This window comes from Mastomys coucha, unplaced genomic scaffold, assembly GCF_008632895.1.
Source record: "Mastomys coucha isolate ucsf_1 unplaced genomic scaffold, UCSF_Mcou_1 pScaffold5, whole genome shotgun sequence".
Taxonomy (NCBI): Eukaryota; Metazoa; Chordata; class Mammalia; order Rodentia; family Muridae; genus Mastomys; species Mastomys coucha.
This window is the reverse complement of record NW_022196911.1, coordinates 66,125,031-66,136,564: the sequence shown is the minus strand read 5'-3', so window position 1 is coordinate 66,136,564 and position 11,534 is coordinate 66,125,031. Positions and strand designations below refer to the sequence as shown.

The following is an 11,534-nucleotide window of genomic DNA, read 5'->3' as shown; positions in this document are numbered from 1 at the left end:
ACTTCAAAAACCTCAGGGTTGGCTCTCCAGGTCTCCCAGCAATTCTTTGATTGTCTTTGCTTGGGAAATACTTCATTATCAAATAATACCATAATTGTCACCAGAAACTGCTTCGCTCTCTTCAGATCATGTGGGCGAGTCTGGCGGCCTCCAACAAGCATATTTTGTAGTCTAACTAGACACATACAGTTTGTCACAATCAATATGTTTTACAAATTTTCTGGCTATCCCAAACTTGTGGTTAAAGGTTACATTCCTCTGGGGTTATGCAACAAAAAGCCTCTTGTGTTCTCACAGATGACTATCTCAGGAACCTCAGCGCTTCCTCCTCCCTGGATGGTAGGGACAGTGAGAGGATCAGGGAGGCGAGCCAGTGGAACTGAATTCTAAATTAGATCTTTGGTAATACCTGGCTGGCCTCCCACACTGTAACCTTTCCTTCCTTCTTCAAGCATAGTACTAAAGAGAACAATATCATTTACAAGCCATTTTGGCAAAATGGACCTTCTTCCTAGTTTCTCACAAAAAAAGGGAGACCAATAATAGTTTATTATTTTAACCAAGACTGAATTTCATTCTTATACTTGTGAGTTTAAATCTCAATCTCTCTCTCTCTCTCTCTCTCTCTCTCTCTCTCTCTCTGTGTGTGTGTGTGTGTGTGTGTGTGTGTGTGTGTGTTCATGTTTATGCACTTGCATGTGGAGGCCCGAGATCAACCTTGGGCTTTGTTATCGGGGCCTGTGTACCTGTGTACCTGTTTTTGTTTTATTTTTAAGTTTATTTTTAAATGTTTTATTTGTTTGCTTCCTCTGATCATCTCTCCTCTCGACTTGATTCACTGTGTAAACCTGGCTAGACTGGAATTCAAAAGAAACCCAGCTGTCCCCGAGAGCTGAGATCACAGCCATCTGCCACCATGCCTGGTTCTCACCTTGTGCTTTTTTTTTGAGACAAGGTCTCTCACTGGGGCCTGGGGCTTGCTGGATGGGCTAAACTGGCCTGTCAACAAGCCCCAGGGATCTTCAGCACTGAGATTGCACATGTTCACCACCACACCAGGCTTTTCTTTTCTTTTCTTTTTCTGAGATGGTTTCTCTGCGTAGCCTTGGCTGTTCTGGTAGACCAGCTGGCCTCAAATTTACAGAGATCCACCTGACTCTGCATCCCAAGCGATTGGCTTAAAGGCTTCCACCACAAGCCAGGCTTTTCTTTTTAAACTCAGGTCCCTCAAAGGGATCATTCCTAGGGTCTAGTGCTTGCAAGCACTTTGCCAACAACAGCCGTCTCCCCAGCCCACTGCAGCCATGTTTTTAGCAACCATACTGCCTCCTCCCCCAATCTCATTGCATTGCCTGGGACCTCCTTGTTGTAGAAATAATTTAATCCCATCTTGGGGTTTCTATCCCACCTGAGACCATTTAATTCCCAGATAAAAGACACACATAACCTTTATATTTATAATAAGGCTGAAACAGCACAAGAACTAGGCAGATACCTACCCTCTATGCTATTAGAATCTATTTTCCTATCTATAACCCCAAATCATTACTTACTGTAAGGGTCCATGATTCACCAAAGAATGATACCCAAGACTCAAATAATATGTAAATGCAAAAAGTGTTTTATTCTGCCGAAGTCCAGCATGCTGGGATCTCCCATTACCAAGATAGATAGACAACCAAGTGAGCTCACAGGCCTGATTTAAAGCACATTAGAGGATTCTGGGGTAGGTGACCTATATCTTGCTCCATCTCTTGGAGCATTCTATTACCAGGGAGTGGGGACTGGAAACTGTTTCTGGGGAGGTCTGGAAACTGTTGCTGTGGAAGTAGCTGAGGAAGTCTGGAAACTGCTGCGGACCCATTGTCCTTGCCTCAGGACAGATTATGGGGTAGCTTCTGAGGACAGGGATATTAACCATTGAACCTTCTCTCCATTTTGAGTGCTTTGGATATTTTCTGTTTGTGGAGCCTATGGAGCTAGGGAATGAACTGCATAGACATACTAGCCTGCATATATGCACACATTTATAAATGTTTCTAATACAAAATCATCTTAAGCCAAATGCAAGTTCCTATTAATGCCTCCAATTCTAACTTATTGCCATGGATTCTTCCACTTGTGACCTTGTAAATTTCTGCTCCAAGAGTGAGAACCCTGTCTATCAAACGGACAGAAGAGTATGCACACAGACATGGTCAGGCTTGGAGTCTTTTCCCTAAGCTAGCATCCTGCAAGTTGGCCTCAAGTTTGCCCCAGAGTCCTGTGAGTGACCATACTGGAATTTGAGGACTGAGCTATATAGGTGCAAGGAAGAAAACAGGAGACTAAGGTAAGCCTCAGATGTGCCCTCACCAGACAGAGCATCTTGACTAAGCTATTGTGCTCCAAGAATATTGTTACTTCCATGTGTGAATGTATTTATTCAGTTAGTATTCATAGAGTGGTTTATTTTTGGTTTTGGTTCTGTTTGTTTTTCAAGACAGGGTTTCTCTGTGTAGCCTTGGCTATCCTAGAACTCACTCTGTAAACCACAGAATTGCCTCCTGAGTGCTGGTATTGAACTCACAGATCTGCCTCTTGAGTGCCAGTATTAAAGGCATGTGCCACCACCACATGGCTGACTTCTTTCTTTCTTTCTTTCCTTCTTTCTTTCCTTCCTTCCTTCCTTCTTTCTTTCCTTCCTTCTTTCTTTCGTAAGATAGATAGATAGATAGATAGATAGATAGATAGATAGATAGATAGACAGACAGATAGAAACATAGGTAGATAGCATTCTGCCTGCAAGTATGCCTGCAGGCCAGAAGAGGGCACTAGATTTTATAGATGGTTATGAGCCATCATGTGGCAGGACCTCAGGAAGAGCAGCCAGAGCTCCTAACCTCTGAGCCATCTCTTCTGACCTGATTTCTATTTTCTCTTCTTTTATTTTTTTTATTATTTTATGTATGTGAGTGCACTGTAGCTGTCCTCAGACACACCAGAAGAGGGCATCAGATCCTATTACAGATGGTTGTGAGCCACCATGTGATATGGTTCCTGGGAATTGAACTCAGGACCTCTGGAAGAGCAGTCAGTGCTTTTAACCGATGAGCCATCTCTCCAGCCCCAAGTTTTTCAGATTCTCCTAATTTTGTTTAATTGTTTTTGTTTGCCATAGTCCTATAGTTCTCAGGCAAGTTTCAGTAGCATTTACCATTTTATCTTCTAACAGAAGATAAAATGGTAAAAAGGAAACAAAATTCACTGAGCAAGGGAAATACAATCAACAGCCAATGGCCTGCTCTCACACTTCATATTTTAATATAAAATACTCATATAGCACACTACACCTCTCTGCTAGCTGAACACTGCTACTGACGAGCCCTAGACAACAGAAAAAAGAAAATTCTCTCTCTCAGTTTGTATGAACAGAAAATATTAATTCCAAACACTATTGGGCAGTTGCTTTCATGTCAGGAAATATGTTCCAGAATCCATGTTGGAAGGAAACAGCACTTTTCTGGCACCAAATCTGATCCCACACCTGTTGGAACCAAGTCCAGTATCTCATTAGTGTTCCCTTTGACATGTGTTGGCTGTCCCTGCACACAGCAGCCTTCTCTCTCAAGAATTTGCAATTCTCCAGTCTTCCTCTGCTATGACTTCTTCTGTTGAGTTAAATAATAGTTAATGTAATTCTAAAGATGAGTTAAAAGCCCCTAATGCAGGTTAGAATCCTGCTCTCAGGGTGTCATGTCTCAGGGAACTGGTTAATGTCTGTCAGTTTGGTGACATTCAGAATTGCTCGGATCCTCTCCAAGGAGTCTGTTTGCCGGATCCTCTCCAACTGCACCTGGAGAAACAATGAAGACCTGAGTGCGGGAGATGATGTCCTACCTACCTAAGTGTCCTCTACTTGGACTATTTAGTTGACACACAGCAGATCAATTTACCAGATATGGCTCTTCAAAGAAAAGAGGAAGAAAGAAAAAAATACTTTAAAAATTCACCAAATTAATTAATCTATATAACAGACTGGTATCCCTCTGCCCCTCCAGTACCCCTGGCCTTGAACTCACAGAGATTGCCTCTGCTTCCCAAAGTGCTGGGATCAAACATGGCCCCCTTCCTCTTTTAAGTGTCTGAGGTAGAACGATTATACAGTTTTCCTACTTGAGGGCCATAGTGACAGACCGGGAATGTTTCCTGATTCAGTGAGGAGTCACTGGAGGATTTTACTCAGGGAAAGTGAGTCCATAAGGATGCTTCCTACAGACAACAGGAAAACTCGATCTGCCCCTGAGATAAGAGAGAACACCTGCTGCATGCGCCACAGAATGACCCACTAAGGTATGGTTTTGTACAAATCTCAGAAGGTTGAGACAGCACAAGCACATCCCTGCAGACTGACACTGGCATCCTGATGTGTGCACCAGATCATTCCAGGCAAGACACGTGCACAGGTGCCCTGATAGAAGATGGAACCCCTCACCTGTAGATGGGGAAACAGAGTGGCAACCATGATTTCTTTTTGAGGCAGAATCTTTATATTGTTGAACTCCTGGCTTCAAGTAATCCTCCTGCCTCAGCTTCTCAAGTAGCTTAGACTATGGGCATGTGACATCTTATCCAGTTCACCACTCTAATTTTGGACTGGCCATGTTGTGATGTATTATACTTTATAGGGGTCCGGTTAAACAGATTTTCTGAGTCAAGCAGTGATGACACATACCTTTCATCCCAGCACTCAAGAAATAGGCAGATCTCTGAGTTCAAGACCAGCCTGGTCTATAGAGTGAGTTCTGGGACAGCTAGGGCTACACAGAGAAACCCTATCTTGAAAAACCAAAGCCAACTTGCCAAACAAACAAAAAAGGCTTTTTGATTATAATATCTAATTATCACTGCCAAAACCTTCAAAAAATTGGACACGTGGCTCACAGTGACGCACAGATTGAACATAAATGAATAAAGCCAGTGTGAGCAACAGACAAGGAAATGTCAGGCCTAATGCTCTGTTAATTCCTGGTGGAAGTCATTTGTCAGCCATGCTGTGAGGCCAAGATGAATGAAGAGAGATTATTAAAAGGACATTTGAGGCAGGTATCTACATCTACTGTCATTGATATGTACAGTTTGTTTGAGAGAAAGGATGCTTGTAACAGAATCCATACTACAACTACGAACAAATACTGGTATGGGTGTGGCCTGGGCTCAACTCCCAGCTCCAAACAGGAGGGAGGTTATTAGTAGAATTACCTAAGTCTAGAAATCATTCCATCGGTCCAGCGACTGCAACTGTCTTAACAAATCTCAATCCCTTCTTAATTTCCCTAGTAGAATGGCTGAACACAGAGTAGGCGTTCAGTACATATTCAGCAAGTTTGTGGAAAGAATTGATGAATGAAGGTCTTCATGACTGAGAGGTGCCAACCTGCCCTGCCCCTAGTCTATCTCACCCTAAGTGACTAATACGCATTCTTTGAGGATACCTCCAGCCCTCTGCCAACCCTCACACAACCAGTTTCCTCTTATTCTCACTAACCTTTCAGGGCCTACATCCAATTGGGTGCTCCTCCTAAAAACCTTCCCTCACTCAACCTTTCCAAGATTGGGGTAAGATCCCCTTACGGCCTTTACATGTATGAGCTTTAGTCTCCTGAAGGCAGGGTAAATAAGTCAGCCACCAGGGCTTCTGTATGTATGCTATGTGCTTCTGTGAATGAATAAAAGGTTGAGGAGATAAATCAACTGGCTTCACACTGTATTTAGATTCCAGTTACTTACTGTGATGTCAGTCAAAGGTCCATTGCAGCTTCCATATTAAATTGTAGCTGCAAATTAGCTATACTGCTTTATGCTTCTGGTGGGGTGTCACTCCCAGCCACCTGCCAGAGCCCTCTGGATTTTCAAATAAAAGACACACACACACACACACACACACACACACACACACACACACACACACACACGCCAGTTAATTTTAAATACCTTGACTAGCTCAAAGGCTGGGCAGTTAGTTCAAATCCTTCCCTAGGCTCTAATTCTGTTTTGTCTTGGTTGCCCTGGCTCCTCTGGGCAGCTCCCTAGTCTTTGCTGCCCAAGAGGATTCTGGGAAGCCCTTCTGGGACCTGCATTCCTTCTCACCTACATTTCGGATGACTTTCCTTCCACAGCTCTAACCCTGACCCATCTCCCTCCTAATCATGGCGATTCTCCACCTTCCTCTCTTCCAGTTCCTAGCCCTCACAAATCTGAAAGGTCCTGCCTCAGTCTACCTGCCCAGCCATTAGCCGTTGGCTCTTCAATGATCCATCAAAAAACAATTGGGGACAAGAACCTTCAGCGTTTGGACAAGCAGATTCCTGATTTTGGAGGCCGGATTAATTCAAAGCATTAAACAAATTCCCAACATTAAAGAGAACAAGCTTTAGAGGAGCGGTCTCAACCTTCCTAAGGCTGCTACCCTTTAATACAGTTCCTCATGTTGTGGTGACCCCCAACCATAAAATTATTTTCATTGCTACTTCATAACTGTAAGTCTGCTACTCTTATGAGTCATGATGTAAATATCTGTGTTTTCCCCTAGTCTCAAGCGACCCCTGTGAACGGGTTATCCCCTCCCACCAAAAGGGTCACAAGCCTCAGGTTGAGAATCACGGCTTAGCTCTTTAATCCATGGTCTAGGGATTTTTTTTTTCTCCCTGAGACAGGGTTTCTCTGGGTAGCCCTGGCTGTCCTGGGACTCACAGAGATCCACCTGCTTCTGCCTCCCAAGCACTGGGTTTAAAGGTGTGGGACACCACTGCCCTACTAGCTTATGGATGTTAAATCACCCCACGAGATACTTAATTTTGCCTCTGGTTCAGATTTCACTCCTCAGTGTCCCCTTTTTCCTCTCTCTTCTCTCTTTGATACTCCCACCCCCACTTCACCTACCCACTCTCACACTCCAATATTAGATTGTGAACTTGTACTCTGAGAGCCGCTCCAGTCACCGAGTATCTGGATTGGAAAGACAGGCAAGAGGACAAGTCCTGGTCTCTTGCCCTAACTAACACACAGGCAACCAGCCAGTCAGCCAGAGCTATATTTAGATTTCTGTCATCTGATGGGGTTATAGATTAATGAGGGCAGCGTGGCAGCTGCAACCCTTAGGGAGTAGACGGCAGCGGGATGAGATGTAAGGAAGTGGGCAGGACATTGACCCCAGGCTCATTAATTGAGTCCTGAGGGAAGGTCATAGTCTGTGGCTTGCATTACATCCAGAGTTGAGAGCAGACAAAAGAACCTGACTCTAGACACTGGACTCCAGCTCCTAGATCGCCACGGTAACAGAGGCCCCACTGGCATTAGCAGGAAGAGCTCTTGGTCCCTCGGGACGCTTACCGTCTTGAAGGCCAGGTAGGTGTAGTAGGGGCAGCTTTCCAAGCTACTCCAGGCTAGGTGAACTGGAGCTGAGCGGCTCTGACGCAGGTGTTAACACTCTGCTATCGTCAGCGGAAGGAACTCGGGTCACAGGACACCACTCACAAAAAGAAACCAGAGAAAAGCAGAAATGCACATTTTTTTCCAAGCCCCATAGGGTTTTCCTTGCCCCAGATCTATCAAATGACCACGCTGAGGACTTGAGGGATGGGGGGCGGGGGAGCCTAGATCACTGTGGTTTCCATTGCTCCCTTTCCGTTGTCGGAGCCTTCCTCAACTCTGATGGGGGGCCATGCAAGGATCCCGTGATCACAGCTCCTTGATTTGCTCTGGATCCTTCCAACAACCAAATCCTACCAGAAATTTGTGGGCACTTGCCTCTCACCTTGAGGTCGTCCACACTGCCCTTCTGACCTTGAAATCATCAGTTTCTGACGCCCAGTACCCCCACTCCCATACCACACACACCAGACTCAATATTTTCTTTTTGACATGAAATAAACTGCAGATATCTATAGTTTATAAACTGTCTGCAATTTGATAATGTGTATGTGTGCATTCACAGTGCTATCACAGTGATCTCCTGCTCCTTGGAACACACTCTCCCCTCTTTCTCTAAGGCCCAGCCTCAGTACAGCAACCACTAGCCTGTGGCCTGTTGCTACAGATTAATTTGCAGTTACTGTTGCTTTATTATCTACATATCTATTGGGCTGGCCCATTTTACTCATCAGCATAAGTATTCTGAGAGTCACCCATGTTGCTGAGTGTATCAATAACTCCTTTCTTTTTATGGCCGAGTTCCTTTGTATGAATACATTATAATCTACTTATTTGCACATTGATGAACAGTTCGAATGTCTGCAGTTTTTTGCTCTTTCAAATAAAGTAACTATGAACATTAGTGTCACTATCTTTCCACTCCTTGGGCGAACACAAAGAACAATCATTAGTCATGTAAGAAGTATATGAACCACCAAGATAGGTGGTTCACAACTGTCTGTTAAGTATGGTTCCAGGGGATCTGATGCCCTCTTCAGGCCTCCAAAGGCACTCACACACACTTAAAGATAATTTTTTTTTTTAATTAAAAAAAAAAAAGAAAAACACCCAGGGGACTTATGAAGTCTGTGATTGCAACCGGGTGTAATCTCTTTTCCAGAGATTAGTAAGTCGTGAGGGTTCTGACCTAGTAAATAGTTACATCCACTGTTGATGCACTCAAAACCTGAAGAGATGTTTGAGACTCTGCCTGGCTGGAGGAAGGAGATACTGGGTGTAAACCTGGGGCTCCTCTTTGCTCTGCCACCTTCCTGTGAGCTGCTGCTTTCCCCCACTTCCTGTCCACCATGAGGTGAGGATCAGCCTCCCCCACCCCTTCACGTTTTTGTCTCACAGTGGGCCTGAGCCAAACCCTCTGAAACGGTGAGCCAAAATAAATCTTCTTTTTTCTTCCTCTGAGTTGTTTATGTCAGGTATTTTGTTACAGTATCACCAGAGCAAAGCAGAAGCAGGGATCTTGTTGAAATTTTAGTTCTCATTTCCTTAGTAACTTACAATCTTGAACGTCTTTCTCTCACATTGCCATTTGTTTGTCTTCATTGGTGACGTGCATGTTTAAATATCACATGTACATCCTTTTGAACTATTGAGGCAGGGTCTTATGTATGCCAGGCTGGGCTAGAACTCCTGATCCTCCTGCCTCTGCCTCCCAAATGCTGAAATCACAGGTATGCAGCCACCGTACCTGGCTAGAAGTTTTATAATTTCAACTTGCACATTTAGCATTTAATTCTGTGATCCATTTTGAGTCTGGTTTTGTTGTTGTTTTGTATTTTATGTCTACCCTGTGGTTTTGGCACTAGCTGCTAAACAAACAAACAAGACTTTTGTTTTTCTTTTTCCACCAAATTATCTCCATATCTTCATTGAGTTAATTGACTGTACACCTGTAGGTCTAGCTTTGGTATCTCTATTCTGTTCTATGGCACTGTTTAAAAGAACAGAAAACCTATTCTTAGTCTAGCAAATTGCCTTTAATCTTTTGTTGACAATCAATGGTATGTGTACAGGTCTGTTGGACTCGTTACTCTTTTACTCTGATATATTCGGCTCTGTTCACACCAATTAACACCGTTTTATGACTACAGCTTTTTATGAGTGTCTTGAGTCAGGTTGTGTTAAGGCCTTTGACAGTGTTTTCTTCATTGCTGTTTTGGACACTCTGACTCCTTCACACACCCATGTGACTGTCAGGATCATTCTACTACTTGATCACTCTCTGCCTTAGTTAGAACCATATTAATTTTGTGGATCAGCTTGAGCAAGGTTGCCATCTTACTGCTACTGAATTTTTTGAAATGCATTAATAAAAACAAAGGGCCTTTCTCCATCTATTATATCACACCACAAACAACAAAGAAGACTTCTAACACCAGATGTGGATTCTAACCACTGGCATGCAACGCTTAGCTGTCATTTAATGTAATCCAACTCAGATACCATGAGCCACAGACTATGTCAGGTCACACAGGTTGGGCGCTCCGTCTGAGGACTGCCCTCCTTGCCAAGTAGATGCCACTCTGACTAATCAGACACAAACCCCTTCTTTGAGTTCAATCAATTTGCTTGAGGCATGAATAATCAAGGTGAACTATGATTGGATGAGAAGAATATGAAATAATGCTGAAAGATTCGGTGGGGGACACAGTAAGGCTGGTCTTCAGTATTCTTGACCTCTCTGGGTAATAGTCCTCCTGCCAGGGTATGAGCAAGACTCTTCTGGAATGAGGCAGGCGTTAGGAACTATTGTCAAGCAAGGGCAGGGCAGAGAATTTCTTTCCAAGTCAGGAAGGTGAGTGGTAATTAGAGTTCCTGTGGCCTGCCTTGGGGAAGAGAATTTCAACATTTTATAGACAGCCTTGGGGAGGGAGCTATAAAATAGAAACTGTGGAAGAAAACAACCTTCATGATATGCCTGACCTGTGAATATACACCATAGTGCTTCATTTGTGGAGTTTTTATTTTTATCTATTTTTAATTTTTCTTAGCAAGATTTTATCATTTTCAATGTGGAAGATGTACACGTTTTAAAGGTATTTTCTTTTGTGTGTGTGTGTGTGTGTGTGTGTGTGTGTGAGAGAGAGAGAGAGAGAGAGAGAGAGAGAGAGAGAGGTACTGGGTACTGGAAGTTGCCCACTGGAGCCAAAAGAAGGTGTTAAATACCCTAGAGCTGGAGTTACAGGCATTTGAGAATCACTTGATGTGGGTACTGAGAATTGAAGCTGAGTCCTCTGGAGAACATTAACTGATCTCGACTGCTGCACCATCCCCCCAGCCCCTGTAATAATATTCTTAGACTTCAATATCTGATGGATCATTGTTTATATGCAGAAAATAATTTCACTGTATAACTCACAGCATCATTAAACACACCCATTGGTTCTTATATCTTTTCTATATATTCAGAAGTTTGCGCCTAGCATTTATATCTGCTGGGAATAATATGGTGGGGTTTTTTCAAATCTAGATTCCCTTCACTTCTTTCCCATTTATTGTTCTGTTTAGATTCTAAACAGAAAAGATTTTAGCCTTGACTTACTGATCACAGGGCCAAACCTTTCAGTACCTCAGCATGAAGTCTGATATTAGCTGCAAGCACTCCTTAGTTCTCATTCATGATGAAACAGATTTCTGACATAATTCTGAAAGTCTTCTGTATTTATCTGCATCTTTATCTCTTAGATAAGATTAGAATTTCATCTGAAACACTGTCTTACACTGACAGTATTCCTTTAGCATTTGTTTTAGTTCAGATAAGCTAAAAGTGTGATTCATCCATTTTTTATTTATTTATTTTTGAAGCAGGGTCTTGGTATTTGTCCAAGGGTGGCCTGAGAACCTTCTTGTAGCCCAGGTGGCTCCAGACCCTCCTGTCTCAGCCTCTGAAGTGCTCAGTCTACAAGTATTCACCACCACACGCAGCTCTGACAATATGTCTTATGACTAAAACTGTCTTCATTGTCCTGTTGCTTTTGTGGGATAATATTGTTGACTGTAGGATTCTAGACAGGAGTGCTCTCTCTCTCTTTTAGCACTTGAAGACTAGTGTTCTACTACTTTCT

The 11,534-nt window shown here is 43.2% G+C and overlaps 1 long non-coding RNA gene across 1 annotated transcript; it reads right to left on the bottom strand.

The window, feature by feature from the left end:
- Nucleotides 1-3,286: 3,286 nt before the first annotated feature.
- LOC116078607 lies at nt 3,287-7,478 on the bottom strand. The gene is made up of 2 exons (XR_004113606.1): nt 7,372-7,478; nt 3,287-3,835 (listed from the first exon to the last, which is right to left on the bottom strand). It is a non-coding gene; the product is annotated as an uncharacterized LOC116078607 (long non-coding RNA).
- Nucleotides 7,479-11,534: the final 4,056 nt, after the last annotated feature.